Consider the following 27,708-nt stretch of genomic DNA (forward strand, 5'->3'; position numbering starts at 1 on the left):
ATAAATGTGCTCCAGAAGGTGAGTACAGTCAACAGTTCCTTGTATAATGCCAAAAACAAAAGTTAACGAGAGAACAGACCTACTTTTTTCTAAAGATTTAAGATTTATTAACAATGATAGAGACCTGTAGGAGGGAACTGGTTCCGTGAAGCCAAGGCAAAGTAAAACGAATTTAAGAAACACTTTTTGAACACGTTCTATCCTGTCTATCCTAAATTGATTAAATGGACGCCAGATAAAGGATGCATACTCCATATAGGGACGTACAAAAGTGGTGTAAAGCAACTTTAATGTCCCTATACATTTGAGAACTCAGAACTATTTCTTCTAAGAAAACCTAGCATAGCATATGACTTCGATACTATAAAATTAATGTGGCTGTTGAAAGAGAGCTTGGCATCAAAAATAACACCAAGATCCTTTATTTCACTGGATATCTGCAAAGTATGAGCTAAAGTACTGTAAGATGATGCTAAAAGATTATAAGATTTTGAAAAAGAAACATGAAAACATTTGCTGATATTAAGCGAAAGGTGCGACTTCAGGCACCACAAGTATAAATTATTAAGGTCTAATTGAATTTTAGCCACGTCAGTTAGATTGGTAACTCTCGAAAATATCTTCTAGTCATCGGCATATAGCAAAAAGTAACTGAACTTAAATCCAGGGTGTTATGCGAACCGTGCCTATTGGACGATTTGCAGTCAGGGAATAAATTCGGCTGTATTCGAACGGAGCCTTCCCGATACCGGGCCACCTGGGGAAGTATTGATGGCCTTACTACAGTAAGGGGCGCTGCTGTGGCTGACGGTTCTTTCCCCGTATATAATACTGGACCGCTGAGCCCGCTTTGTCGGGCAGGTGGTCGTACGAACAAGATGAACGACTCATTACCTAATTGTAATAAGGAAGATGATAAGAGGAGGACTGAGTCGCAAGCCAAGGACGACGAATACGCATTTTGCGATGAGTCGGACTCGGGCAGCGAGAGTAGTGGTGATTCAATGAACTCCGTGTTGGAAAAGCACACAAATGAAAACGGAGTACCGTGCAGCACAAAAAATAGTCCAACGCCTGGGAGCAGTGGTCGACCCAACAGAAGTGGAGATCGAGCGCTTGGTCCCATGAGGCGGTAAAAGTAGGTCGAAGGCAGTTCAAAAGGTTTGCTGCGAGAAACCCTCGGTTCTGCAACCGGTACGAGGAGGAAGAAGCGTCGAATGGCAGAATGAAGAGGCAACGTTCGGCGGAAGGCGACAAGCCTGCTTTCAAGAGGCAGAAAGGACCCAGTCCTAGAGCCGCGAGGAAGGGTAGTCGCATAGACAAGACAAGTAGGCCCAAAGCTGTAAGACAGATGGGCCCCAATAGCGAGGTAGCATCTATCTCGAAAGCTGCGAGTCAGAGGGAAGTTCCAACTACGGAATTAGGAGATAAGCCAAAGGGAGATAAAGCTAAGACTCCGGCTTTCTCGGAGGTGCCAAAGGGAGTTAACACTAAAACTCGGGCTTTTCCCGAGAAGATGAATGATGTGGCAAAGCAGTCACTGACTGTGGCGCTGGTTGATCGTAGCAGTCTTTTAGGACAGATGACTACTGAAAGGTGGAGATTTGTAGAAAGGGAACTTATTAGCTTAATGCTTAAGATGATGGGGGAATAACCAAGTAAGCCCCTTCCAACCTTTGATTCGGGGGGATGGTAGAATGGTGTGAAGATGATAGCGTACGACAACATCGCGAGCTTGTGGTGGCTGGAGGAAGTAGTTCCAAACCTCCAAAGGCAAGGCACGAACGCGCGGTTTGAGGTGGTGGATAAAGCGCAAATCCCCACGGTACCAAAAGTTAAGGTATGGATACCAAAAGTTAAGGTATGGATACCACGCTGGAAGTGGGCGAAGTCGAAAAGGACCTCAAAAGGAGGTAGCCGACGTCACCACGAAGGTGGTAGAAGTGGACCAACAGCCAGATGGTGCTGTGAGTCGCACAGAGGAACACCCGGCACAACAGTTACAAGAGGCTGAAGGGGGCTTGGAACACTCTAAACCCAAAGGGCAAGGGGAGGACGACGACGTCACGACGAAGGTGCTGGAGGTGGACAAACAGCCCAATTGTGCTGCGAATCCTACAGATAATCCTCCAACACAGTAAAGTGGCGTCGAGCGAACTCCTCCTAACCCTTGAGGAGGGTTCGTTTGACGTGACGCTGATCCAGGAGCCGTGGCTCTCATCGGGAGAAAAGGTTTCTGGACTTAGCGCGTGCGGATTTGGCCCTTACTATGCGCAAAAGGAAGGACGGGTGCGAGTTGTAGTAATGGTAAGGAAACAGCTGCATTCATATATGCTGCCTAATTACACTACTGAGGGCCTCTTAGTGGTGGCCGTTGAGCAAAGGCACAAGCAGACACTTATCCTGGCATCCTGCTACATGGCCCATGCTGCGGAGGTTCCACCGATGGAGTGCAAGAGGCTAGTACAGGAAGAAGGGCGCAAAGGGCGGTTGGTCATAGGCGCGTATGCAAATTTGCACCACAATGCGTGGGGAGGAGCAGATACGAATGAGAGAGGCGAATCTCTATTTTGTTACATCCTACAAACCAATTTGCAGATAGCCAACAGGGGGAAATATCCCTACATACATTGGTCCAGCATCCAGCAATGTTTTGGACATTACACTGAGCTCCGAACGTGATATATCAAGGTATGATTGAATGGTTCTTGTAAGACCATCCTTCTCCGACCTTGCGTATATCAGCTTAAGCATCCCCCTAAAGAGGGTAGAGAAGGGACGTACCTTTAGAAACCCTAGGTCAACAAACTGGACTAAATTCCAGAAACAGGTAGAAACGAAACAGGGACAACCCAAAGAGGTTGCCAATGTGGAAGAACTGGAGGAGTCTAATGAATTCCTAATTAGGACGCTTATGATTGCGTATAACAAATCTTGCCCTCTAAGAAGATTCAGGGGAAAAGCAAAGCCGCCATGGTGGAGCAATGAGCTGTCTCTTCTGAGAAGACAGGTAAAAGAAATGTTTAAGCTAGCAAAGACCGCGGAAAGCGAAGCGTGTCGGGACGAGTACAGGGATCTACTGAGGATCTACAAGCGTGAAATTTCCAGGGCGAAGAGAATCTCATGGAAAAGTTTCTGTAGGGACATAGAGTGCTCCAGCGAAACAGCACGGTTGAGAAAAGTCCTACCAAAAGGAAATATATTCCAGGGACTAATAAATAAGGAGAACGGGGAATGGTCACGTAATAGTAAGGAATCCCTTGAGGTGCTTCTCGATACACATTTCCCATCGGGAGATGGTTTAGAAGAGCCAGCAGACAGCACTCACACTTCGATCACGGAGCGGGTAGTGCCGGGTTTGGTGACCGCTACCAAGATCGAGTGGGCAGTGAAGACGTTTTCTACGTTTAAATCCCCGGGCCCAGATGGTATATTCCCAGCCATGCTAGAAGTCTCAAGTAGGGCGGTCGTGGAATGGCTTAAAATAATATACAATGGGTGCATAGGGCTGGATCATGTACCGCACTCATGGAGAACTGCTCGTGTAGCTTTCCTACCAAAGGCGGGAAAGATCGGTCACGTGTGTGCCAAAGATTATAGACCCATTAGCTTGACATCATTTCCGCTCAAAACCTTTGAGAGGCTGATAGATGTGTACATAAAGTCCAACGTGGATAAAGAGCTGCTCTCCACAACACAACATGCGTACACCAAAGGCAAGTCGGTAGACATCGCATTGCGTAGGGTGGTAATAAGCGTAGAGAAAGTCCTGGAATATAAGGAATATGCTCTAGGAACCTTCTTGGACATTGCCGGGGCTTTCAATAGTGTCTCTAAATGAGCAATTATGGATGGTCTTAATTACATTAAAGTACATCCAGCCTTAACCAGATGGATCGGCTGCATGTTAAATTGCAGGAAGATTACATCACAATGGTGATTGTACGAGGCCACGAAATCAGTGGACATGGGAACACCGCATGGAGGGGTGCTATTACCTCTGCTGTGGACGCTGGTCATCAACCAACTGCTCAGTCGATTTGATGAGGGACCCATAAAACTTACGGCTTACGCGGATGACGATGCAATTGTCATAAGTGGAAAGTACCTTCCAACGATTAGCTCTTTGATGGATCGAGCGCTTCGGGATATTCATACCTGGGCATCAAATGTCGGGTTGAAAGTCAACGCGGATAAGACGGATATGGTCTTGTTTACAAAGAGGTACAAGGCCCCAAATTGGATCAGGCCTAAGATAGGGGGGTGACCCTACAGGAGAAACTTTGCACAAAGTATCTAGGAATCATCCTAGACAGTAAGCTGTTATGAAAGCTCAACGTGGAGGAGAGGGTGAAGAAAGCTTCCACGGCACTTTATACATGTAAAAGAATGCTGGGGTGTACGTGGGGCTTATCGCCCTCTCTCTCATTGGGTTTTTACAGCGATTGTAATCCCTATCCTATACTATGGAGTTCTTGTTTGGTGGAAAGCCACACAAAAAGAAACCTACCTCAAAAAATAAGAGGGGGTACGCAGACTATCAATGCTTTGCATTACGGGAGCCCTGAAAACAACCCGACAGCTGCACTGTATGCCATTCTGCACATTCCACCTGTAGACCTGGTAGCAAAGAACATAGCGTTAACAACTGCAACCAGGCTCGGTGCCTCGGAGCAGCTTGAGCGCCGACCATACGGCCATAGTAGTATAGCATCATCAATCACAAGACGAACAGGCTACCTGATTCCCTATCTTCGCTTCGAGGGCAATCTTTAGGCCACAATAGAGGTGGACGGTTGGCGCAAGGGTGCTGAAATGGCGGACGAGGCGAAATATGTGTACACAGATGGTTCCAAAGTAGTGGAAGGGGTAGGGTCTGCGGTATACTGTGCTGATCCGGGAATAAACAGATCCTACAGGCTGCCGGATTACTGTAGCGTTTTCCAAGCGGAAATATTAGCCGTAGCCAAAGCAGTAGAAATCCTGGAAGAGAATAGCTTAAGCTGCAACCGTGTTAACTGATATTGACAGGCAAGCAGCAATTAAGGCAATAATCTCGGATAGCACAGCATCCAAATGCGTGTTAGAGTGTAAGCAGTCTCTGGAGAGAATCGGGACAGGGAGAAGCATACATCTATATTGGGAGCCAGGGCATATGGCAATAGATGAAAATGAAGAAACGGACAAACTAGCTAAAAAGGGCGCATCCCTTGAAGCTTGCTCCGTAGACGTCCCAATTAGACTGAGCGAGATTAAGCGAAGACGAGAGGTGCACATGATCGACCAAGCGGGAAAGGCGTGGGTTCAAGCGCGGGGCTGTAAAGTGTCGAATATTATGTGTAGGTCGTACAACCTTAGCCTAACAAAGTTGCTTCTATCATTAAAAAGAGAGGACTGTAGACTCATGACGGGTATTCTGACTGGACACTGCCTTCTGGCGTCACATGCCTTTAAATTAGGCTTGGTCAGTGATAGCAAATGTCAGAAGTGCGGGTTGGAGGAGGAAACGATCGAGCACGTTCTGTGCTCGTGCCCTGCGCTTGCCGGGCTAAGACTCCAGCTATTAAGAGTGATACTGCTGTCAGATCTAGAAGCAGCAAATGGCTTAAGTCCTAGGAAGCTTCTAGTATTTGCCAAGAGGACGGAGTTATTTTATAACATGGGTCCTGGTTTTTGATACGGTTTTTCAGTTTGGTCGTTAAAACAAACTTCTGGTAACACTGCGGACTCAATCAGTCTATGTGAGGTCCTCATGGACCGGCCAGTTCAACCTAACCTAACATAAAATGGTCACACTTTTGTCTGTATATCTCGTGCAAAGAGTAGTTTCACCTGGGGTTAACTCTTAATAATCGTGGCGAACACAATTTCTTTAAATCATTTGTGGCTCCTTGGCGGTCAAGCACAAAGGCGACTTATGGTTGCTATAAATGGTCTATTAATACTCATGACTCTCGTGGCACAGGGCGCATCCAGTAGCTCTAGGTGTACTTCCGAAGTCTTTCTAACAGATGTTTTTGTCGCGCTGTGCTGCCGAGCTACACCAGAGAAACATCGTGAAACGTTAGGGAGTGACTATTGGCCAAGGATGCCGCCCTCGAAATCATAAGTGGATGTCATTGCGTAACTCATGGGTGAAAATAGTATAATCCTCGGCGCATCCACATAATTAAAATTTTTCAAGGACCCTGGATACCATTTTTAAAATGTATACCAACGTTTGCAGACGTTTGTGTTCACAACATTGATTTCAATAGACTTCGTTAAATCAAGACGATATGTTAGAATGGATGACGGTGTAGCTTCAGTTTTCAGACTAGTTCGACTGTCCACTACTTTAGGGTAGTAGCACACACCATAATTAGTTCGACTGTCTTGGGAAAGCTTTTGCTTCACCACTTTGAGTGTTCTTGCGAAGGACAAAGCCTCACCTGGTAAATATATGTGCCTACGTATTCACATTTGTAAAACGAGCCGTAACGCGTAGGTTATATTTAAACTTGATTGGTAGGCTATAAACAATGTGATTCACTCCGAGGGACTAGTTAGGGCCGCCAACTTTAGGAAATGTCAAACAGGGAGACTTGGGTGTTGAAGGATGAAGTGTGAAAAGCAAAAATAACATTTCAGACGCTATTTTAGAGTTTCGCAAATAAACAACAGATGTTTAAATGTAAGCCCAAGTGATTTTTCAAACCCTTCTCATACGTACATATATCCTCAACTTAAGTATGAGGCAAGAATCATTTCAAAGGGCTTTTTATGCACTTAGAACCTACTAAAGGATTTTGCATCACTGATTTCGCTTATTCCTTCAGCCAATCGCAATGTAAATTTTTTTTTTAATTGGCACCTTTTTTGGTTTTTTTAAAAACTTTATTATAAAACTTTTATTTTAGTGTTTTGTTTTAATAACTTGGTGAATTGGGTGATGCAAAGTCGGTGCTAAGCTAACATCGAAAGCACCTGTTTTTTTTTAATATCTTATGAACAGTTAGAAGGAAATAATTTTCGCAATAAGTTTCTTATGACTGGCAGTGATGCGCATCCGCTGATTCCACTTTCGACCATATCCGACCAATTTTCGATATGAACAATAAATGGCCTAAACAGTCTTAAACGAGTAGAAAATATAGTAACGCGCCGGACGCCGCCGCCGCCGCGCCGATATTTTTGACATTCGGCGGCAGCGTGCGGAAAACGACTAAAATCTGTGGCGGCGGCGGCATTTATCGGCGGCGTATATCTCTACTAGGACTTATGTTATAAAATAACTCTTTCCTCTTGGCAAATACTAGAAGCTTTCTAGCACCTAGCTTAATTGCTGCCTCGAAATCTGACACATTTGCAGTTACTGACAACGCATATGACGCCAGGCGGTAAAATCCGGTTAGTGTGCCCACCGTGAGCCTTAAGTCTTCTATCTTCTGAGATATGAACCACTTTGTAAGTCTAAGATCGTAGGATCTGCTTAATGGATTATATGCAACTACTGTCTCAGTTTGATTCGTCTCAAGTGGATTGGCACGTTTACCGTCGATTCAGTGAGCTCTGCATCCTCGTTTGTCAACTCATCGGCCTTTTCCTTACCTTCTATCCCCTTTTGACCGGGAACTCAGTACAGATTTATGGCCCGGCCAAGTTTATCCAATGCTTCTTTGTATTCCTCCTGACTTTCTCTTCTCTGATAAATGATCCAACAATAATTCAAACAGTTATTTATCAAGCAGCTTTCAAAGAAAGATGAGCTTATTCGAAATTTGAATTTGTTATTCCTCTGCAAACACCAGAACTCTGTTAAAAAAGTTCAGAAAAGTTAAACTTTTTAGAGCGGGACGTGGACAGTCAAGCTCATTCAAGTCTAATATTAAAAGCTGCAAGTTTGCCATTTAAAGCTTAAAAAGTAAATAGTATGCACACAAACCAAGCTTTATTTTTCCATAACTATAACAGCAAATACTTTGCGCTTTGTCCGCTAGAAATAAATTGGTTTAAAGAGTTTCGTGCGGACTACACACTTTTGTTTATAAAAACTTTTACTTACTCAAAAGCTTTCCGCTGGAGATAAACAATTTATGTTTACTATAAGAAATAATCATATCTCAATCGGCGACTTTTCTTACAAAATACTACGTACAGACTTACCGAAATATTCATTCCCACATACAAATTTAATTTCGATTTACCTTCAAATCGCTGCAGCTCGAATGGGTCAGATTGTATAATGTCCTTTGATCTTGAAATTTACGATATAAGTGTGGTACGAACTGAGCAATGTTTGAATTGAATTTTGATAAATTTAAAATAGTTTACGAGTTACCAAGAGTTTGTCGTATACCTCCTGAATAAAAGAATTTGGAACTAAACTTATCCGCAAGTAAGTTCTATTGGATTTTCTCGATACTCATTTTACTGTTGTATGATACCATGAAATCAGAGGACAGGGGCACGCCGCAGGGCGGAATGTTATCACCTCTGCTGTGTACGCTGGTCATTTATTTATTTATTTATTTAATAGTCTACAAATTGAGCAATTTAAACAGACTAAATAGCAATTAGCAGTACATGGAAAATAGTATGTTTTATACAAAACAAATGTGTAGTGTAAAACATTAAGTAAACGATCTTAAGAGTTATAGTTACATATTTGATATTAAGAGGTGGCATGTATAATTATATGCGCGATAATTTAAATAAATAACTTAACTTTACAAGAGGGTATAAGTTTTGTATACGTAGGCACAGTAAGGGGCGGGCGAAGGTACTCAGAAGAGAGCTGACGCGAATTGCTCAGAAAGGAGCTGATTGTCCAGTAGGGGGCTAACGAGAGGTGCTCAGAAGGGAGCTGACGTGACCCGCACAGAAAGAGCTGCTATATTATATATATATAAAATGGAGTAACAGTAGGTTATAGTTAGTTATTTGATATATGTATACATATATACTAATTTAACTCAAATAAAATACACCCCTTTATTTTGAAAAGCGAGTCCGACGTATCAAAATTACTATAATGCTTGTTAAAATCCAGGCACAAACAATGAAGAGCTTCGTGTATTTCGAAATTTGATCTACATGTGCTCAAAAAAGCGGATGGAAATGCCTTCATAGCCTCATGGGAACATTAAATTTGATTTCGCTAAGAAAAAACGGGCTATTCACCGTTACTCTCAATAATTGCATCATAAACAACACACCAAGCATTTCCCTGCGGTTCTCGAGACAAGGTAGATTTATAAGCTTTAACCGACTGCTGTAAGAGGGAAGATTTCTTGTTGGATCCCACGCCAAATGACTCAAAGCAAAAAGTAGGAATTGTTTTTGAACCGATTCAAGCTTGTCACGATAGATTTGATACCGCGGGTTCCAAACGATAGATGCGCACTCCAGTATAGGTCTCACTAAAGCTCACTAAAGTAAAGAGAGATTTTGTAACGTAGCACAGTGTTTCGTGTAGAACAAGCTAGTTGGACAAAAACAAAGTTCTTATTCCAGGAAAAGTGTAATGAGAAATGAAAGAAAACAAACAAAATAACGGGATTTCTGCTTTTTTTTTGATATTTTTGCTCATATATATTGAGTAGTTGAAGTAAGAAGGCAGGAGTGACCAGGAGTGCATTGATTAATTTGCAAAATTCTTGTTGAATATTAAGCTTCATATTTCTTTTAGGTGAACACATTTATATAATTTTTTTAATGCATTCTAAGACCGAAGGTAAGTAAAATTTTTTAATAGTAATTCTTTCGCAATTGGAGTATTTTCAATATCTTTAACATTCCGTTATTAATAAGAAAAGGTATTTTTTCTCTATATTTTTAACTGTAGGGACAAAAAAGTTACATACATCCGCGGACATCGGGGCTAAATTTTACATATGTTATAGTCGCAAGTATTCTCTAATAGCAGAAAGAAAAAACCATTGCGAATTCTTTGCACATCTATTTTAAATTTTTTTTTTTGTAGATTTTGTTATCTCCACATATAAAATAGGATGTATGTACGTACCAGCTCCGACGAGATATTTGAACCTTTAAAGCTGATCTGCAAACGGCAAAACCAATTCCCAGGTACAGGGAACAAACACGTAGCCATAAAACACACAAAAATAAACGCGCAAGCTCAACAAGAGTACACCAAAAGCAAAAAGGCGAAGATCACTGACTTCAACCTGCCACAACCACCAGTCACCAAGGCATAAAAACAGGTACATACAAAGCAATCCTAATGCAGGTATAACCACACTGGAACGCTACACAAAACAACCCCATTTGTTAGCATCTACGCCAATACCTAAATGTAATATAAATACTGCACAACTGATAACAAATCAGAACGATCAACGACACTTAAGATGGCAGCACAACAATCATCAACTATTCACCCTGTCGGAATATCAACAACACAAAGCAGTTTAGTTATAACCGTACCAAGAACGGAGTTTTTTGACATTTGGGTTCAACATTCGAAGGAAACCAGATATAAAGAATTATTGAGTTTTGTTGTACTTAAGTGCGATTTAAGCGAAGCAGCCGAGTATTCGATAAAAAGTTTAAGCTGACAAATATCGGCATATTCGTCGAATCTGGATCAAAAGTGGAACACTTCTGGAAGACATAAGGAGCGATTTTTGAATAAAAACTCGGAGTGGCTTTCGGGTCCAGACTTCACATTTACAAAAACGATGGTTTCAAAGTTGGCATCAGACCAACCAACCACTTCTTCAGGTAACCCGGCCCCGGAAGACGAAAGAAGGACTTTGTTAGCTGCAGTGAAAAAACCAAACGGCGTCGAGTGGATGACCTCTTGCAATCTAGAAGTCCTGATGAGTTACTTTAGGCGGCAGAAGTATCAACGCGTATGTCCGACAACAGAAATGTTGCTAACATTATAAAAAAAATCACAGGAAACCACTCAAATATCCGGCAAAAATATGACATGTGAGCCATATGCAAGATGCTTGAGCAATGTAGAAGCTTTAGCATACTACGTAGATAGCAAGTCGACGACTCATGTGTACAAAACGACTCGGAAGTGGAGCATCAAGGCAGGCCATAAGGTTTATCCATCATTTTATAGTCTAAGAAAAGCTAAGGCAGAATGCTATCCAAATGAAATTGATGTGGGTGAAACGCGTGCGGAAATTAAAGTTCAGTCCGTATTAGATAAAACTGTTGAGCGTTTAGTTTTAGCAAATCAAGAAGTTTTTGTTAGTTTATTACCTAAAAACTTGACGTATACTTTAATCAGCAAGTGGGGTTGCGATGGAAGCTCTGGCCATAGCACATATAAGCAAAAGTTTACATGTAGTTCTGACACTGAGTTTTTGTTTATATTTTCTTTCGTTCCTCTTAAATTACAGGATGAAAAAGGTAACATTGTTTGGCAGAATCCTCGACCTTCTTCTACCATGTATTGTCGTCCAATTAAATTTATTTTTTCTAAAGAAACAAAAGATTTTATTGTTTTTGAAACGAACAAAGTTTTAGAGGAGATAAATGCGTTGTTGCCAACAAAGTACATGCTCGAAGAATACGAAGTTCCGTAAATCACAATATGCTTCTTACAATGATTGCAGGAAAAGTTTGCAATGCTTTGACTGAAACTTCTTCCGCACAAAAGTGTTATATTTGTGGTGCCACTCCAAAAGATATGAATAATGAGTTACGGGACTTTACGCCTAACCTAGATAATCTTGGTTGTGGTTTGTCTACTCTCCATGCATGGATAAGATGTTTTGAATGCTTGCTTCACATAAGTTATCGCCTCGAAGTAAAAAAATGGCAGCTTATGAATGAGGCAGATAAAGATAGTGTAAAGCTACGTTCCAACGAAATCCAGAATAAATTTAAAAGTGTACTTGGATTGATAGTAGATAAACCAAAACCAGGTTTCGGCAATACCGATGACGGCAACACTGCCCGTAGGTTGTTCGAAAATTCTGAGGCTAGTGCTGAGAATACGGGATTGGATGTAACGCTCATCAAAAGATTCGACACTCTCCTTCGCGCATTAGCATCTGCGTACAATATAAATATCCAAAGATTTGAAAAATTTGCGGTCGAGACTAAAAAACTATAAATAGATCTCTATCCATGGTTTAATATGCCTCTTACAGTTCATAAAATCTTAGGGCATAGTACTGATATTATAAAATCAGCAATTTTACCTATTGGTCAACTTTCTGAGGAAGCCCGTAACAAAGATTTGAGACGATTCAGGGACGATAACACACAAAAGTAGTCGCGTGAAGCCACGAATAGAGATCTTATGAATATGTTGCTTATAATATCGGATCCTTTAGTTAACATTTTTTGGGAGATACCTAAGAAAAAATTTAAATGTCTGACTTCAGAAGTCTTAAATTTACTGTCCCCCAATAATGTTGAGGAGTCAAAAAATACCCCAGTTGTTTCAAGCTTTCACAGTAGTGTTGCTGATGCTCATGACTATTCCACAAGTGACTCATCGAATGAAAGTGATGATAGCGAATAATAACATAATTATAAAAGATAACCTACACTATAACTTTTTGTTGGATCGGGTTTTATTTAATTTAAATCTATTGTCTTTTCTACTTTGTATGATACTTTACTTTTAAGTTTTTGTAATAAGTAATTTTCACATAATTAATTTAATTATTTACATTGTTATTATTATTATTGTAATTCACTTTTACATTCCTGACTGGTACTATAAAATAATTTTATAAAATTGTAGTGCCAGGATAAATACTCAAATAAATAAAAAATATGTATGTACATATGTACAGTCACTCACATAAATAAGTAGACACCCCTTTTTGGACAATTCTTACAATTTTCGCTTTCGCAAATTTATTTTAACTTATTTCCCATAAGAAAATGTGTCACGATCTATAACAAAAACTAAATTATATTTAAAAAATGTTCGACGAATTTTCATAAAAAATTTTAATTTTTTTTCGGAATTTTAAAAATTTTTTAGAGTATTGAGATTTGTAGTCCATTCAATTTAAGTACAATAAAGTAATATTCTTAAGTCCTTTAAATTTTTTTGGACCTATGTCACTTATTCACATGAGTTACTGTATATGAAATAAGCAAATGTATGCATATGAAGTAGCATAGAACTCCTTTCGTAGAAGTAGCAAATTTTCCAGTCAAACAAACCACCGCTGTATAGCTAAATGGTTAGCGCAGAATGCCTAAAGCGTACTGATGATGAAGGCTTAGCACCCTTCGAAATGGATCTATCTGCGCAGCTATGGCAGGTTGTCTGAAAAATTTTTCTACTTACTATTCCAAAAACAAAATACAATTTTTTAAATTTAGAAAAATTAAAAAATAACAATAATTATCATTAGAAAAAAATTATTGTTCAGGCCTTGAGCTCGAATCGAACCTTGAATCATTTATCCATAGGCCGATAAAACAAAAACAGTCGTCTTAAAATTTTTTTTTAATGTAAATATAAACTTGAATATGATTACTTTTGAAAAGGGTTAAAAACAAAAGTAAGAAGTTTGAGAGACACTGATATATCAAAGAAAAATATAAGCAACTTCTCAAGGGGTTCGATTAGGGATGTTGCAATTTTCAAATTGTCACAAGTGGAAAGTGCCTCCAACTATTAGCTCTTATATGGATCGGGCGCTTCGGAATATGCAAACCTGTGTATCTAATGACAGGTTGAGCACCAACACGAAGAATACCGATATGGTGTTGTTTGCTATGTGGTATAAGATCTTGAGTCGGTATAGGACTAAACCAGGAGATGTGACCCTGCAGAAGAAACCTTGCACAAAATATCTAGGAATCATTCTAGAGAGTAAAATGTTGTGGAAGCTCAAAATGGAGCAGAGACTGAAGAATGCCTCGACGGCGCTTTATGCATGTAAAAGAATGCTGGGGTGTACGTGGGGCATATCACCCTCTCTCCCTAATTGGGTACTTACAGTGATTGTAAAGCCTATCCTATACTATATACTATTAAGTCCTTGTTTGGAGTACATACGCACAAAAAATAAAATACCTTATAAAATTAAAGTGGAAGTACAGGCTAGCAATGCTTAACATTACGGGAGCCTTGAAAACAACCACGACAGCTACACTTTATGCCATTCCGCACATTCCAACTGTAGAACTGGTTGTAAAGAACAACTCCAACTAGGATCAGTGCCTTGGAATAGCTTGCGCGCAGACCGTACTGCCATAGTAGTACCCAGAATTGCACCCAACCCCGAGGCTGTAAATTGTTGAAGATCATGTCTAGGTCTTACAGCATATTTCTTTCAATGAATATGATAATAGATTACAGACATCCTTTAAAGGAACTCGGTGCCAATATACCGCCATCAGAACCGCCACGGGCTGTCTTCTTATGTCCCCAGAACACCATCTACATAATGAGGAGAGAATACTCCCCATTAGGGAGAGAAATGAAATGCTAACTAATCAGTTTCTGTTGAACACCCAGAAGCTTTGGCATCCCAACAGACATCTGATTGATAAGCATATACCGCCCAGGGGCTTAAGGAATCATCTCCGTAAGCATTATGAGGAAATACGGCACCGGAGAACACAACCGTTTCTCTAGGGAAACGCGCGTCACTCTAGCTCAACTTCGATTTGGGTACTGTAACAGGTTAAACTCTTACCAATCCAGAATCAACCCCGACATACAAAACATATGTCCTGCTTGTAATGTGGCCCCACATGACACCAACTATCTCCTTAACTGTATTGTGGAGCCAACGCTTCTAACACCCTCTCATTATGGTCCACCCCTGTTGAAACAGCCAGTTTCTTTGGACTCCCGTTAGAGGGGGTTGGTGACAATTTGTGATTGGTCGCACCTATTGGATGGGGCGAAGCACTGCAACAAAAACAACAACAGAGTTACTCGCCTCAAAGCAATACATATTAAGATTAATAATATTAACCATTATTTCTGTAGGAAGTTTTAGACTGTAGAAGGCCATCTGTAATAAGGACTAGGACATCGAGTTTTTTTGGAATGGGATAAATTTCAAAAATCACTAGTCAATTTTGAATGTTGAATATGAAACACTTCAGCGTTATTAAGCTTTGCATACAGTAATCGTAATCCTAAAATGTTTAGGATTACAATTACAGTAATTGTATTTGAAATGTAGCCGTAATCGTAAGCTCCCCAGCTCTGGTGTTATTGCATCGATTCTTTATTGCGTATATCAACAAGCTCCCTCTGCACGAGCCATCAAGAAGAGAAGAAAGAGGAGTCGATACATCACTTTGTCAATGTCAAAACGATTCAGATATCTAAGCGCACGAGCGAGCGCAACTAGACACTGAAGCCCAATGTTGGATGGGCAAGCTTATCGTCAGGCCCGAGGAGGAGATATTGCAGGTTGAATCCTTTAGGTACCAACTCTGATCATTGGTTGGGCGAAGTTCGGCTGTGGCTAAATCTGTGATGTTCTGCGCTTTATAAGACGGACAAACTGCTTCAAATTCTTTCTTAATTGAAGAAAGAAGGGTTATAGCACATATTAGCGGTATCGCAATAGGCCAGCATATCCTGTTCTAAAGAAAACTGCTTCGATCCTTTTCTAGTCTGCGCCGGCGTGGCCTTTAAAAGATTTAATGGTGGGATATGTGAGCTTCCAACAGACACCGACATCATAATCAATTGGAGCTTTACCGCAGCTATCCCTGTTTCGCGAAAAGCGAGCGTCTTCGTCCACTGCCATAACATAACCTAGCCAGCGAAGCTGCACCATCGTTATATCTGCGTAAAACTCATCATTGTACCTCCTTATACACTCGCTGTCGGCGTCACGAACAGGACCATAAATTTTCCGTAGAACTTTTCTCCCGAACACTCGAAAAGCCATCTCATCTTCTCTCGACACTATCCATGATTCCGAGCCATACATCAGGACGGGTATGATGAGCGACTTGTAGATCATGATTTTTGTTCCTCGAGAGAGGACTTTACTTTTCAATTTCCTACTCAGTCTAAAGTACCACTTGTTGGCAAGAGTTATTCTCCGTTTGATTTCTAAGCCGACATTGTTTTTGCTGTTTATGCTGGTTCCCAATAGTTGAAAGCAATCACAGTCTCGAATTTATATCCGTCAACAGTCACGTGGCGAGAACGCGCCGACAATTGCTTGGATGACGGCAAGCACTTCGTATTGTCCTCATTCACCGCAGGACCCACTTTTTTGTTTCTTTATCCAATCCAGAGAAGGCAGAACTCACCGCGCGGCGTTAGTTCAGGCCAATAATGTCAATATCATCAGCACATGGCGGTAATTGCACGCGCTTATAATAAACTGTACAGTCACGGTTAACTTCTGCTGCTCGAATTATCTTCTCCAGCATTATGTTAAAGAAACCGCACGAAAGGGAGTCGCTTTCCCAATCTATATGGAACTGCTGGTGTTGCTCAGCGTCATTTAGCATAGCCTAATTAACTTTACAGAGAACTGACAAAGGCGTACACCGATTCATTGTGGATTTGGCTAAAGCCTGCTTATGCTTGCCTGGATCAAATGGCTGTGTTGGCAGGTGCCGGATCTCGTTATAGTGCTTTAGTAGATGTTCCCTTAATCCCTGTGCAGGCGGTGCTAAATCAAGCAGTTGTTTGCTAGGACAATTAGCAAGAACAGCTTGTTCAGCATTTCGTTGTGCTCTTTAATATTGAGGTCTTTTGCCTCACTATGTAGATGGTGTTCGGGGGTCATAAGGAGACATCCGGTGGCAGTTCTGATTGCAGTATTTTTACAGGTATGTAGCTTTTTCCAGTGTGTATTTTTAAGACCAGACGACCAGATTGGTGACTCGCTGCTCATGAGCGGCCGGTCAATTGCTTTGTACGTGGTTAGCAACGTTTCCTTATCTTTTCCCCATGTGCTGCCGGCAAGCGACTTGAGTATTTTGTTGCGACTTTGAACATTAGAAACAATCTCGGTGGCATGAACCTTTAAAGTTAGAGTATTATCGAACGTTACTTCTAAGATCTTTGGGTGGCTGACAGTCGGTAGTGTGACACCATCGACGCGTACGTCCAATATTTGCGACATATGTTCCTTCCACGCCTTAAACAGGGTGGCCGTGGATTTGTCGGTGATAATGCCACAACGCAGTCAAGGGATCGGATGGATATTAACTCCAAGACTAACGCCCACTTGCAGACACAGAACCTACTGAACATACGCCGCGATTCTCAGTGATTCCTTAAGACACGTAGGTATGTCGGAGTGGTCAAACCGACGCATCCTTTTTGCCGGTCATGACCTTAAGTAGCACGCTAGTTTGCTCCAGCAGTCTTTATCTATGTTGCTCAAGTTATTCGAAGTGCACTAACGAGGATGTAAGCACAACTGGCATTGCTTATCCAGCAATACAACCATACATACCCCATTATATTCCACTTAGTCGTAGTTAAGTATTTGAAAATTGAGGAAAGCATAGCAAGCGGCAAAACCGGCATAGATGTATAATTAATTTTTTCAAGTATGGCTGAAAATGTAAATAATTGTGAAAAATATCTTGTTGTACTTAGTATATGTGTGCACATACAAACTATATAGCATATCCCCACACTACGCAAATAAAATACTAGCCTTCAACTAGAATTTGCTGACTGATTTAAAACTAGTCCGAAAAAGAGGAAACTTGTACGAACAAAAATTCATAGTTTTGGTTAATACCTTCCTAAAAATAAACATACTTGGCGTGATTTGCCTCCGAGGAGATTAAGGCAGAGCTTTTGTTCCAATTGGCGGGACGGGACCTGTGCATATGTTTTATGCCGACTCTGAACGGCATCTGCAAGGCAGATGAATTTTCACTGAGGAGCTTTTCATGACAGAAATGCAATCGAAGTTTTTTCCAAATCACTTCCGAGCGGCGACCCCTATTAGCAAAATTTGTTTCTAATGGAAAAAAAAAACTTTTCTAAATTTTGATGTTGCTTTGCCCGGGGGAGCACGCTACCACGATGGCCAACGTAACGAGTAGAGATATACGTCGCCGATAAACGCCGCCGCCCCCGATTTTGGTCGTTTTTCGCACCCCGCCTCCGAATGTCAAAAATATCGGCGCGGCGGCGGCGGCGGCGGCGTCCGGCGCGTTACTATATTTTCTCGTTTAAGACTGTTTACGCCATTTATTGTTCATATCGAAAATTGGTCGGATATGGTCGAAAGTGGAATCAGCGGATGCGCATCACTGCCAGTCATAAGAAACTTATTGCGAAATTTAACTCTTTCTAACTGTTCAAAAGTTATTTAAAAAAATAGGCGTTTTCGATGTCAGCTTAACACGGACTTTGCATCGCCCAATTCACCAAGTTATTAAAACAAAACACTAAAAGCAAAGTTATATAATAAATTTATATGCTCACTTTGCATTTTTTTTGTTTCAAAAAATTAAAAATGAACAATGAATTCAAATAAAATGACCCACGGCGAACATGTTTTCTAATTGTCCTCAAGTTGTTAAAAAAAAGCAAAATACCTAAAAAAAAAAAACAAGCGCAATCAGTGCTGCAAAATCCTTTAGTAGGTTCTAGGGGCATAAACACTCCTTTGAAATGATTCTGACTTCATACTTAAGTTGAGGATATATGTACGTATGAGAAGGGTTTGAAAAATCACTTGGGCTTACATTCAAACATCTGTTGTTTATTTGCGAAACTATACAAAGCGTCTGAAATGTTAATTTTGATTTTCACACTTCATCCTTCAACACCCAAGTCTCCCGGTTTGACATTTCCTAAAGTTGGCGGCCCTATCCAAAACTAGTCCCTTGGAGTGAATCACATTGTTTATAGCCTACCAATCAAGTTTAAATATAACCTACGCGTTACGGCTCGTTTTACAAATGTGACTACGTAGGCACATATATTTACCAGGTGAGGCTTTGTCCTTCGCAAGAACACTCAAAGTTGTGAAGCAAAAGCTTTCCCAAGACAGTCGAACTAATGACCGTGTTGCTACTACCCTAATGTAATGGACAGTCGAACATCTTTCAACTTAAAATCAGCTGAATTTCATTCTAAAATATCGTTTTGATTTAACGAAGACTATTGAAATCAATGTTGTGAACAGAAACGTCTGCAAACTTTGGTCTGCATTTTAAAAATTGTATCCAGGGTCCTTGTAAAATTTTAATTTGCTCCCATGAGTTACGCAATACTATCAACTTGGACTGCTTATGATTTCGAGGGCGGCATCCTTGGCTGAATATTCACTCCCTAACATTTCAAGGTGTTCCTCTGGTGTAGCTCGGCAGCATAGCGCGACAAAAACATCCGTTAGAAAGTCTTCGGAGCTACACCTAGGGCTTCTAGGAAAGTGACGTTGTCCTTTGGCTTCTGTGCTGGCATATGGTATGAGGGTCAGTAGGCGTGTTGACGACTGGTGGTTGGGATTGCTGCTGTTCGCACATCGGGAATTTTAGCTCTTAAAAAACAGCCGGAAAAACTGGAGGCGCCCTGCGTCACAAGAGTCATGAGTATTAATAGACCATTAATAGCAACCGTAAGCCGCCTTTGTGCATGACCGTCAAGGAGCCACAAATAATTTAAAGAAATCGTGTTCGCGACGATTATTAGGAGTTAACCCCAGGTGAAACTACGTTTTGCACGAGATATACAAACAAAAGTGTGACCATTTTATGTATCTCTATTTCTTTTCAGCAGACGCAGCAGTACCAATTCCAAAGACCGGGGTTAGGTTCGAAGCTTCTCTGGAGTAAGTGAACGAGGGACAATCCCTCTGCGTGATTTTGAGGCAAAAACCCCGGATCTTTCCGAAATGGCCAAAACGTTGATTTCCTTAAATACGTACAAAAAGAAACTTTCCTAAATATTATTTTTTTAAATATAATTATTAAGCTTTTCAAAGTAAGAGCACCGGCGTATGCCGGCGCGCCGACCATGCCGCCCCCCAGTATATAATAGAGCCTACGCCGCCACCGCCGATAAAGTGATCGGCGTAAACCTCTAATACCGGGGTATACATACGTCTGTGCGAAATCTGAAAATTAGCATTTCGTAAAGGACAACCCTATGTTAAAAATACCATCTAGTTTTTCAGGATCTATACTATTTATGAGTTACAACTAGTTCGTTAAACTGCTGGGATACTGCAAATCAACATTCATAAGTGTCGCAATGCAAAAACAAAACCAAAGAAAAACTTGCACAACTAGTCCGTTATGCTTTAATTGAACAAATTTGGGTAAAAAGTTGGAAATGCTGCTGCAGTTCAATGTCAAGTTTAATGGTGCAATGACATTAGGAATCAATCAAATATAACATTCATTGGTACCAACACACTTAACATACATGCATATATAGACATCTATCGAAAGCATTTACTAAAATTGTTATCTATAATTATAAGACGAGAAAGTAAAGACGGAAGACTGGTGCTTAAAATGTGGTCAAGACATTTAAAAGATAAACACACAAAGTCAATGCTAATCAGCCGATAAGCGTACGTTGCATTGCTACTTGTGTAAGAGAATAGTCACAAGAAACTGAGACCTAAGGTCAAAGTTGTGATATGCAGGGCCAACAGGTCGTGACCCACGGACGCTTTAAATTCCTAAACAGCTGCCATTGGAACTCCACATACGCCTAAGAGCGATTGGCTCAGTCATAAGACATAGAGAACGAAAATAACAAACCGAAAATTTTTGATAATCAATTTTTAGCTTTCGCTAGCAAATCGATAACTTTTTGATAGCATCTCCATAACTTTTCGATAATAAGTCCATAGCATATTAATAACTTTTCGATAAATATTAGATAGTTTTTGATAGCAAAGTGATAAGTTTTTGTTAACATATCGATAACTTTTTCATAAATAATCTATACATTTTCTATATTAAATCGGTAATTTTTCTATTACCCTTTTTGGTACCATATCGATAAATTTGCGATATAGAAGGTTGAGCACTTACCAGCAAGAAAATGAACACACAAATTTTCGACACAGCTCAGCGTTACCAACAAAAACTAAGATAGAAATAAATAACAGATAATGTAAGTTAAAATAATTTTTAAGATAATTTATAATATAGTTAATATTTTATTTATAAATTTTTCGCTGCCATTTCCTATATATATATATACTTATATACGGAAGGATATGTGTTGGTATGCAGCTTACTTACTTATTACTTAATTGGCGCTTAACTGTTTAAACGGTTATGACCGTCCAACAAGACGCGCTTCTTTTCTCTGCCAACCGGCGTCAATTGGTCACACCAAGGGAGTTTAAATCGTTTCCCACCTGGTCCTTCCAGCGCAGTGGGGGCCGCCCTCTACCTCTGCTTCCATAGGCAGGTTCCTACAGAAACACTTTCTTGGCCGGAGCGCCATCTTTCATTCGCATAACACGGCCTAGCCAGCGCAGCCGCCACGTTTTATTTCGCTGCACTATGTTGATGTCTGCGTAGAGCTCGTACAGCTCATGGTTAAATCTTCTTCGATACGAGCCATCGTCAACGCGTAGAGGTCCATAAATCTTTCGAAGAATTTTCTCTCGAACACTCCCAGAGCCGCTTCATCTGATACTGCCATGGTGCATGCTTCTGCACCATATATCAGGACTGGAACGATAAGTGACTTGTAGAGTATGATTTTCGTTTGCCGAGAGAGGACTTTACTTTTCAATTGCCTACCTAGTCTAAAGTACCATTTATTGGCAGGAGTAAGTCTTCGCGGGATTTCAGAGCTTCAGATGTTGTTGTTAGTGTTGATGCCTGTTCCCAAACAAACGAAGTCTTTTACTATTTCGAAATTATGACTGCCAACAGTAGCGTGGTTGCTAAGGCGCATATGCGCTGACCCTTTGCTCGATGAGAGCAGGTACTTCGTTTTGTCCTTATTCATCATCAAACCCATCTTTACCGCTTCTTTTTACAGTTTGGAGTAAGCAGAACTAACGTCGCGGGTGTTCAGGCCGATGATATCAATGCCATCAGCATAGGCCAGTATGTTATCAGCTTATATGCAGCTTATGGACTCTGACACCACTCCGCCGATTTTAATCAGATTATATATATAGATAGAATAGCTTCACATCAACCCAGCAAGTGGTCCAGGGACTGATCTATTTGAACAAATTTTGACACGGTTCGCTTGAACTGAAATTTGGTATAGAGGTAATCCTTTGCCTAGATTAGTATATACGATACTTTTTTCCGGGAAATAGACCAGGGACCATTCCAACAAATTACATTCATTGTTCGATTTGCGTGAAATTTGGTATACATATATGTAGGTAGCCCTTTGCCTGGATAAGTATTTACAACACATTTTTTCTGCGAAATGGACCAGGGACCGACTGAGACTGGGGACTTGGATTGCACTTTAACTTGGGCTAGGACTGGGACTGGGAGAAAGACACACAGAGAAAGAGAAAAGCAGAAGGATGATTGCATAAAAGGATAAGAAATAGGGGAGGGAGAGTTAGAGTAAAAGTTATGCAGATAACCAAAGTAAAATCCGGGTCTGCTAGTAATTTACATTAGTGGCTGCCACGTTCAAAGTAATCAAGTAGCCAATGTTTGGCTACGGTTGCCGTTAAGCGTTTTTTTTTTGTGGTTGTGGTGTGTTGCGTCAATGTAATCAGGCTATCATCATAACATACGAAAGCGTTAATAACAAGCAACATAATTTCTCTCAAGAGCAATGGTTTAAAACAAGCACAGCGTCTATAACAGTAAAAATGGTTTAGCCTTTAACAACCAAAATTAATGCTAAGCTCCAATATGCTCCACTATACAGCGGCAACTCTTTGTTCGAATCGAGTTCGGTGCTGCGCACAGTCAAAGCATAGTGAAACCCGCTTTCAGATTTTAGTTGAGCTGCAACGTTACAAGCAAACAGTTCAGTTTGAAAAATACTGCGCTTGTGATATACTTTGATTAGTCGTGTAAGTTCCGAATTGGTCATACGGGATGTAATTAAATTCACGCTATAAAAAGAAAGTAAAATACCTGCCAATAATATTATGTACGTCATTTTTTGTGACAGTGAGTTTCGAATTTTGTGTCCATAAACTTGTGTATGAAGCTAAAGTTTCTTTACGAAAATTTTCAATTAATCAATATAGCAATCTGCAGTGGCACTTAGCACAGGCTGACAAACGAAAAATAAAAACCAAATTTATATAAAAAGAAAAACAATAATAACACAAACACCACAGACAAACAGCAGCCAAAATCCAAATTGTATTAAAATAAAACTAAAAAAATAGAAAAAACCAGTTTCGAAAGAATAACAATTGTGAGAAAAACCTTTATCAAAATACATACTTATTTGTGTGTGGGTGTGCGCGCAATCAATGGAAAGTTGCGTGAATACGCCTAACCCCCCTTGAAGTGTGTAGCCCTGAACTTGATGCCTACATACATATCTACGTTTTTGCTTGCATGCAAACGTGTTGGTACTCATACCCAAAAGTTTTGTTCAATTTTTTAGGACTTTTAATCTCTATTTGCACTGCTAAATTTGTTGTATACTAGTCTGAAGAATTTGTAGTGAGTAGTGAACTTAGGAACTATTACGTTCAGCGAGGCTAATCTATCAATGGTGATTCGGATTTTGGCGGCTCACTACCTCAATGCGGTATGTCTCAACATACTCGAAAACGCATCTTGCTATAGCTGCATGGAGGATGACGAATCATGGAATCATAGAGACACTGCATGCTTGATTGTTCAGCTTTTGCTAGAACTAGGCGTAAGTATTTCGGTCACGACTCACTAGAATCTCCGAAGAACCTAGCTAGGCTGGAGATTGATCTTCTTCGAGACTACATCGTTGCCACACAACGACTCTCTAAGTATCTATAGCTTACGTCACCGTTGTCTATTGTGGTATCACGACAGATCTTCATTTTATCAAAGAGAGCTTCAATTACCGGGATGGCTACCTCAACCTAACCTAGCCCAGTGCACTAAGGTACATCACACTCCGCAGAACAAAATAATATCACAGAAACGCTTTTGAGGCAGCTCTGAAAGCCTTTCTCTATCCCTTTGAGCGATCACTTAAAAACTGCTAGCATCGAGACTCCAGCATGCACGTATTCCTTAATACTTAGCTCAATATAGTCATTATCTGTAGGCACGCGCTGCGTAGGCAGATTATAAGAATAGAGGAAGCCTTAATATCTATATATGTATATAGATATTGACCAGGCTTCCGACAATGTCTCATACAAGATGGATTTAACATAAAAATCGCCATAACTTTGCAATAGGGGCTGTATAAGGACCTAAACTAGTAGAAAAAAAACACAGTTCAAGGCGGCGTAATAGCACCTCTGTTGCGGACTGATGGTTATTAATCAGCTGTCTAGGAAATTTGACGAGGCACCCTTCAAACTTAGGACTTAAGCAGAACACGTTTCAGTTATCATAAGTGGAAAGTAATTGTTAACAATTAGATCTCTGATGGATTGGCTTCTTTTTGCATGGCATGAACAGCCATTGTAAAACCTATCCTGTTCTAAGGAGTTCTTTATTGTTGGACAAACACGCAAACCGAACGTCCCAATCAGATGGGGCGAGATAAAAAAGGCAGGAGTTGCACATGATCGACTAAAAAGGAAAAGCGCGAACCAATCACGAGGCTACAAAGTGGCAAAGATCATATGGCCGTAGTCTTATCACTAAAAAGAAGAGAATGTAGGCTTATCATAGGTATTCTGACTTAAGACTGCCTTCTAGCATCACATGCCTTTAAATAACTCCTTGTCAGTGATAGCAAATGTAGGCAGTGCGGGTAGGACAGGCCAAGCTAGCATATGTCTTAGAAAGCGTTTAGTATTTGCACTCGTAATTAAGTTTTTTTACAATGCAGGCTCTGGTTTTTGGTAGAGGTATTCAGTTTGAACGTCGATCAAACTGCTGGTAACACTACGGCCACATTCAGTCTGTGTTAGGTTCTTTTCTATTCTTCTTCTTGTAACAGTGCTTCGCCCCATCCAAAAGCTGCGATCACTCACAAATTCTCATCAATATCTTCAAACGGAAGTCCAAGGAAACTTGCAGTTTCAATAAGGTTAGAACAAGGTTAGGTTAGGTTGAAGTGGCTGCCTCCGCTGTCATTGCGGAGGCTTACGTAGGCCATTGTTGCCCATTGTGCTACCACGCGGTGGGCCCCTGTATCCTATTTCCCTACTTCCGAAGAATGCTTAGACCCCAATGAGGCTAAACCAGCGCATTTGCCTGATGAAACGCAAGATGTTGTTTGTGTGTGCAGATTCAAGCTCCGCAAGGCCCTCAAAGGAGTGTCTGTGGAGGCATCGGTACCTGGTTTCTGACAGTGCGAGACAGTGGCACAGATAGTGCTCTACGCTTTCTATCTCCTCCTCGTCCCTACAGCTGCGACAGAAGTCATTTGTTTGTAGACCCATATAGGCATCATGAGTGCCCATGGGACAGTGACCTGTGAGAAGGCCCACTAATGGGCTTATAGAGATACGGTTTAATAGTATCACCGATTGCGATCTCTTTTCATCCAGCTTAGGCCAGATTTGCTTGTATATTCTACATGTAGGTTCCATGGCCCATCTGGCGTTTGCCTGATGCATGAATAGAGATCGCAAGCAGTGCTTGCAAGTGTTTAGAGGAGGGCTGGCCCAACCAGCGGAGGTTATTGTTTGCAGATTGGTGCCTTCCCTAGCTATCTTGTCCGCAGCGCAGTTTCCTGAAATGCCACAGTGGCCAGGAACCCATATAATGCTCAGGTTGCATTTTTCAGCTAGCTTGTTGAGGGTTTCTGTGCACTTCAACACCACTAGTGACGAGGTGTTGCTGCATTGCAGATATTTTATGGCAGCCTGACTGTCCGAGAAAATTGAAATAGAATTGGTCACCTGCAGGTTAGCAAGATAGAGGGCTGCTTCCCAGATAGCTATAAGCTCAGCCTGAAAAACACAGCAGTGGTCGGGTAAGCGTAAGCTTTCGCTTAGATTGAGCTTCTCTGAGTATATTCCGCTGCCGACTCTGTTGTTCAGTTTAGAACCATCTGTAAAAATGGAGATTTCGTGAGATCCCGGCTCCCTGCCGTTTGCCCACTCGTTCCTCTCTGGGATTCTTGTGGAGAATTTATTGTCCCAGCAAGGGGACGGTATTGTAGGGTCCAACTATAAGAAGGTTTCTGATACCTGCTTCAGGATCCGGGTGTGACCAAACCTGCAGTCACTCAATGGCTCGATGGCGTTGAGCCTTGCCGCGTTGCAGGAGGCACAGTATTTTCCATACAGATAAGTGGGGAGAAGGAATAATATGGTTTCAAGAGCTTTGGTAGGAGTGGAGGGAAGGGCACCGCTAGTAAGCATTGCCGCCATCCTCTGCACTCTCGTTACTTTGCTCTTGTTAAATTCGATATCGATTGCCGTCCACCATACGGTGACGGCGTAGAAGAGTATTGGTCTCACCACTGCCGTGTAGATCCAATGGACGATGCGTGGCTGGAGACCCCACCTTTTTCCTATTGTCGACTTGCAAGCGTTGAGAGCCATTGTGGCTTTCCGGGATCGCTCCTCCACATTTCGCTTCCAGTCTAACTTCCTGTCTAGAATAACTCCGAGACATTTAACCTCGGTAGAGAGATTGATTTCCCTCCCATTTAGGGTGGGTAAATTACGGTATAATGCGTTTGCGGGTAAAAAGCACCATCTCAGTTTTTTCACTGCTGATGCTGATTCCGCATTCCCTAAACCAAGTATTTGTTAGATTAAGAGCATATTGCAAGAGTTCGCCAAGCTCAGGAAGGTGTTCGCCGGTAACTGTCAAGGTTATGTTATCGGCATATGCAATGACTTGGCATCCGGTGGGCTGTAGTATAGATAACAGAGCGTTCACCGTCAGGTTCCATAGTAGAGGAGAAAGAAAGCCCCCCTGGGGGGTTCCTCTGTTGGTATACCTTATTAACGAAGGTTAGAACAAAGAGGCATGGGTAATGGCTCCACATTTTAAACTATCACAATATTCAGATCGAAAGTCTGATTTTAGCGCTTACCTCGAGTCTGTTCACAATTGTAACAAAAAAAAATTTCTATTGAAGCTGTGGCTTGATCGATATCTCTGGAATACGAATTTATTACTTTTTATTTAAGTGTACTTGTGGTCGTTCAAGAGTACATACAAACCCCGTTTTAGCGCCCACCGACATTCTTAAGAGGACTTTGCTTTCGCTTGTCAACATGCAGATAAGGTGCACCCTAATGCACATATATATATTGCTGATAGGTAGTTAATTACAAATTATTTTCAATCATTCTGAATGACGGAAAATAATTTCGCAGTTTAAATTCCGAGGAAACCAAAAAAACGTGTTATTTAAAGAAGTGATGCCAGTTGACGTCAAGGCTTTTAAACTCAATTTACCAATAAGCAAATAATACGAATGCATAAAGGTTTCCCTTTACGTATTACATAACGAAAAAATCAAAGGATTAATTAAATTCACAAAACTATAAAAATACACAAATAAAAACAGGAGCTGCTAAGAAATCAATCAGTCTAAGGTAAGCTACCCGCAACAAAAATCTAATTACTATACATAAATTAATTTAATCAAAACAAATATGTACATACATAAATATATGTAGAGATTAAGGTTTATAGTGCAATAAAGCAATAAAACTCAGATGGCATTGCTGCATTCACATCCAATGTCAATGGCAAAGATTTGCAGGATGCTGTGCA

At 40.9% G+C, this 27,708-nt stretch overlaps 2 protein-coding genes across 7 annotated transcripts in view; one reads left to right on the plus strand and one right to left on the minus strand.

Moving 5' to 3' along the window:
• The window catches only part of Septin4 (septin 4), a 385,838-nt gene that overhangs the window by 117,622 nt on the left and 240,508 nt on the right, over positions 1-27,708 (minus strand). The gene's annotated exons all lie outside the window — the stretch shown is intronic.
• The window catches only part of LOC137250411 (carboxypeptidase D), a 346,211-nt gene continuing 341,349 nt past the window's right edge, over positions 22,847-27,708 (plus strand). For 4 of the 6 annotated variants that reach the window (XM_067783156.1, XM_067783159.1, XM_067783160.1 and 1 more), the window contains exons 1-2: positions 22,847-23,432; positions 27,306-27,527. The gene's annotated coding sequence lies outside the window, so the exon portion shown is untranslated. The remainder of the gene's footprint in view (positions 23,433-27,305; positions 27,528-27,708) is intronic. The other 2 variants (XM_067783157.1, XM_067783158.1) reach the window with 2 other exon arrangements.

Source organism: Eurosta solidaginis, chromosome 4 (genome assembly GCF_040869045.1).
Source record: "Eurosta solidaginis isolate ZX-2024a chromosome 4, ASM4086904v1, whole genome shotgun sequence".
Taxonomy (NCBI): domain Eukaryota; kingdom Metazoa; phylum Arthropoda; class Insecta; order Diptera; family Tephritidae; genus Eurosta; species Eurosta solidaginis.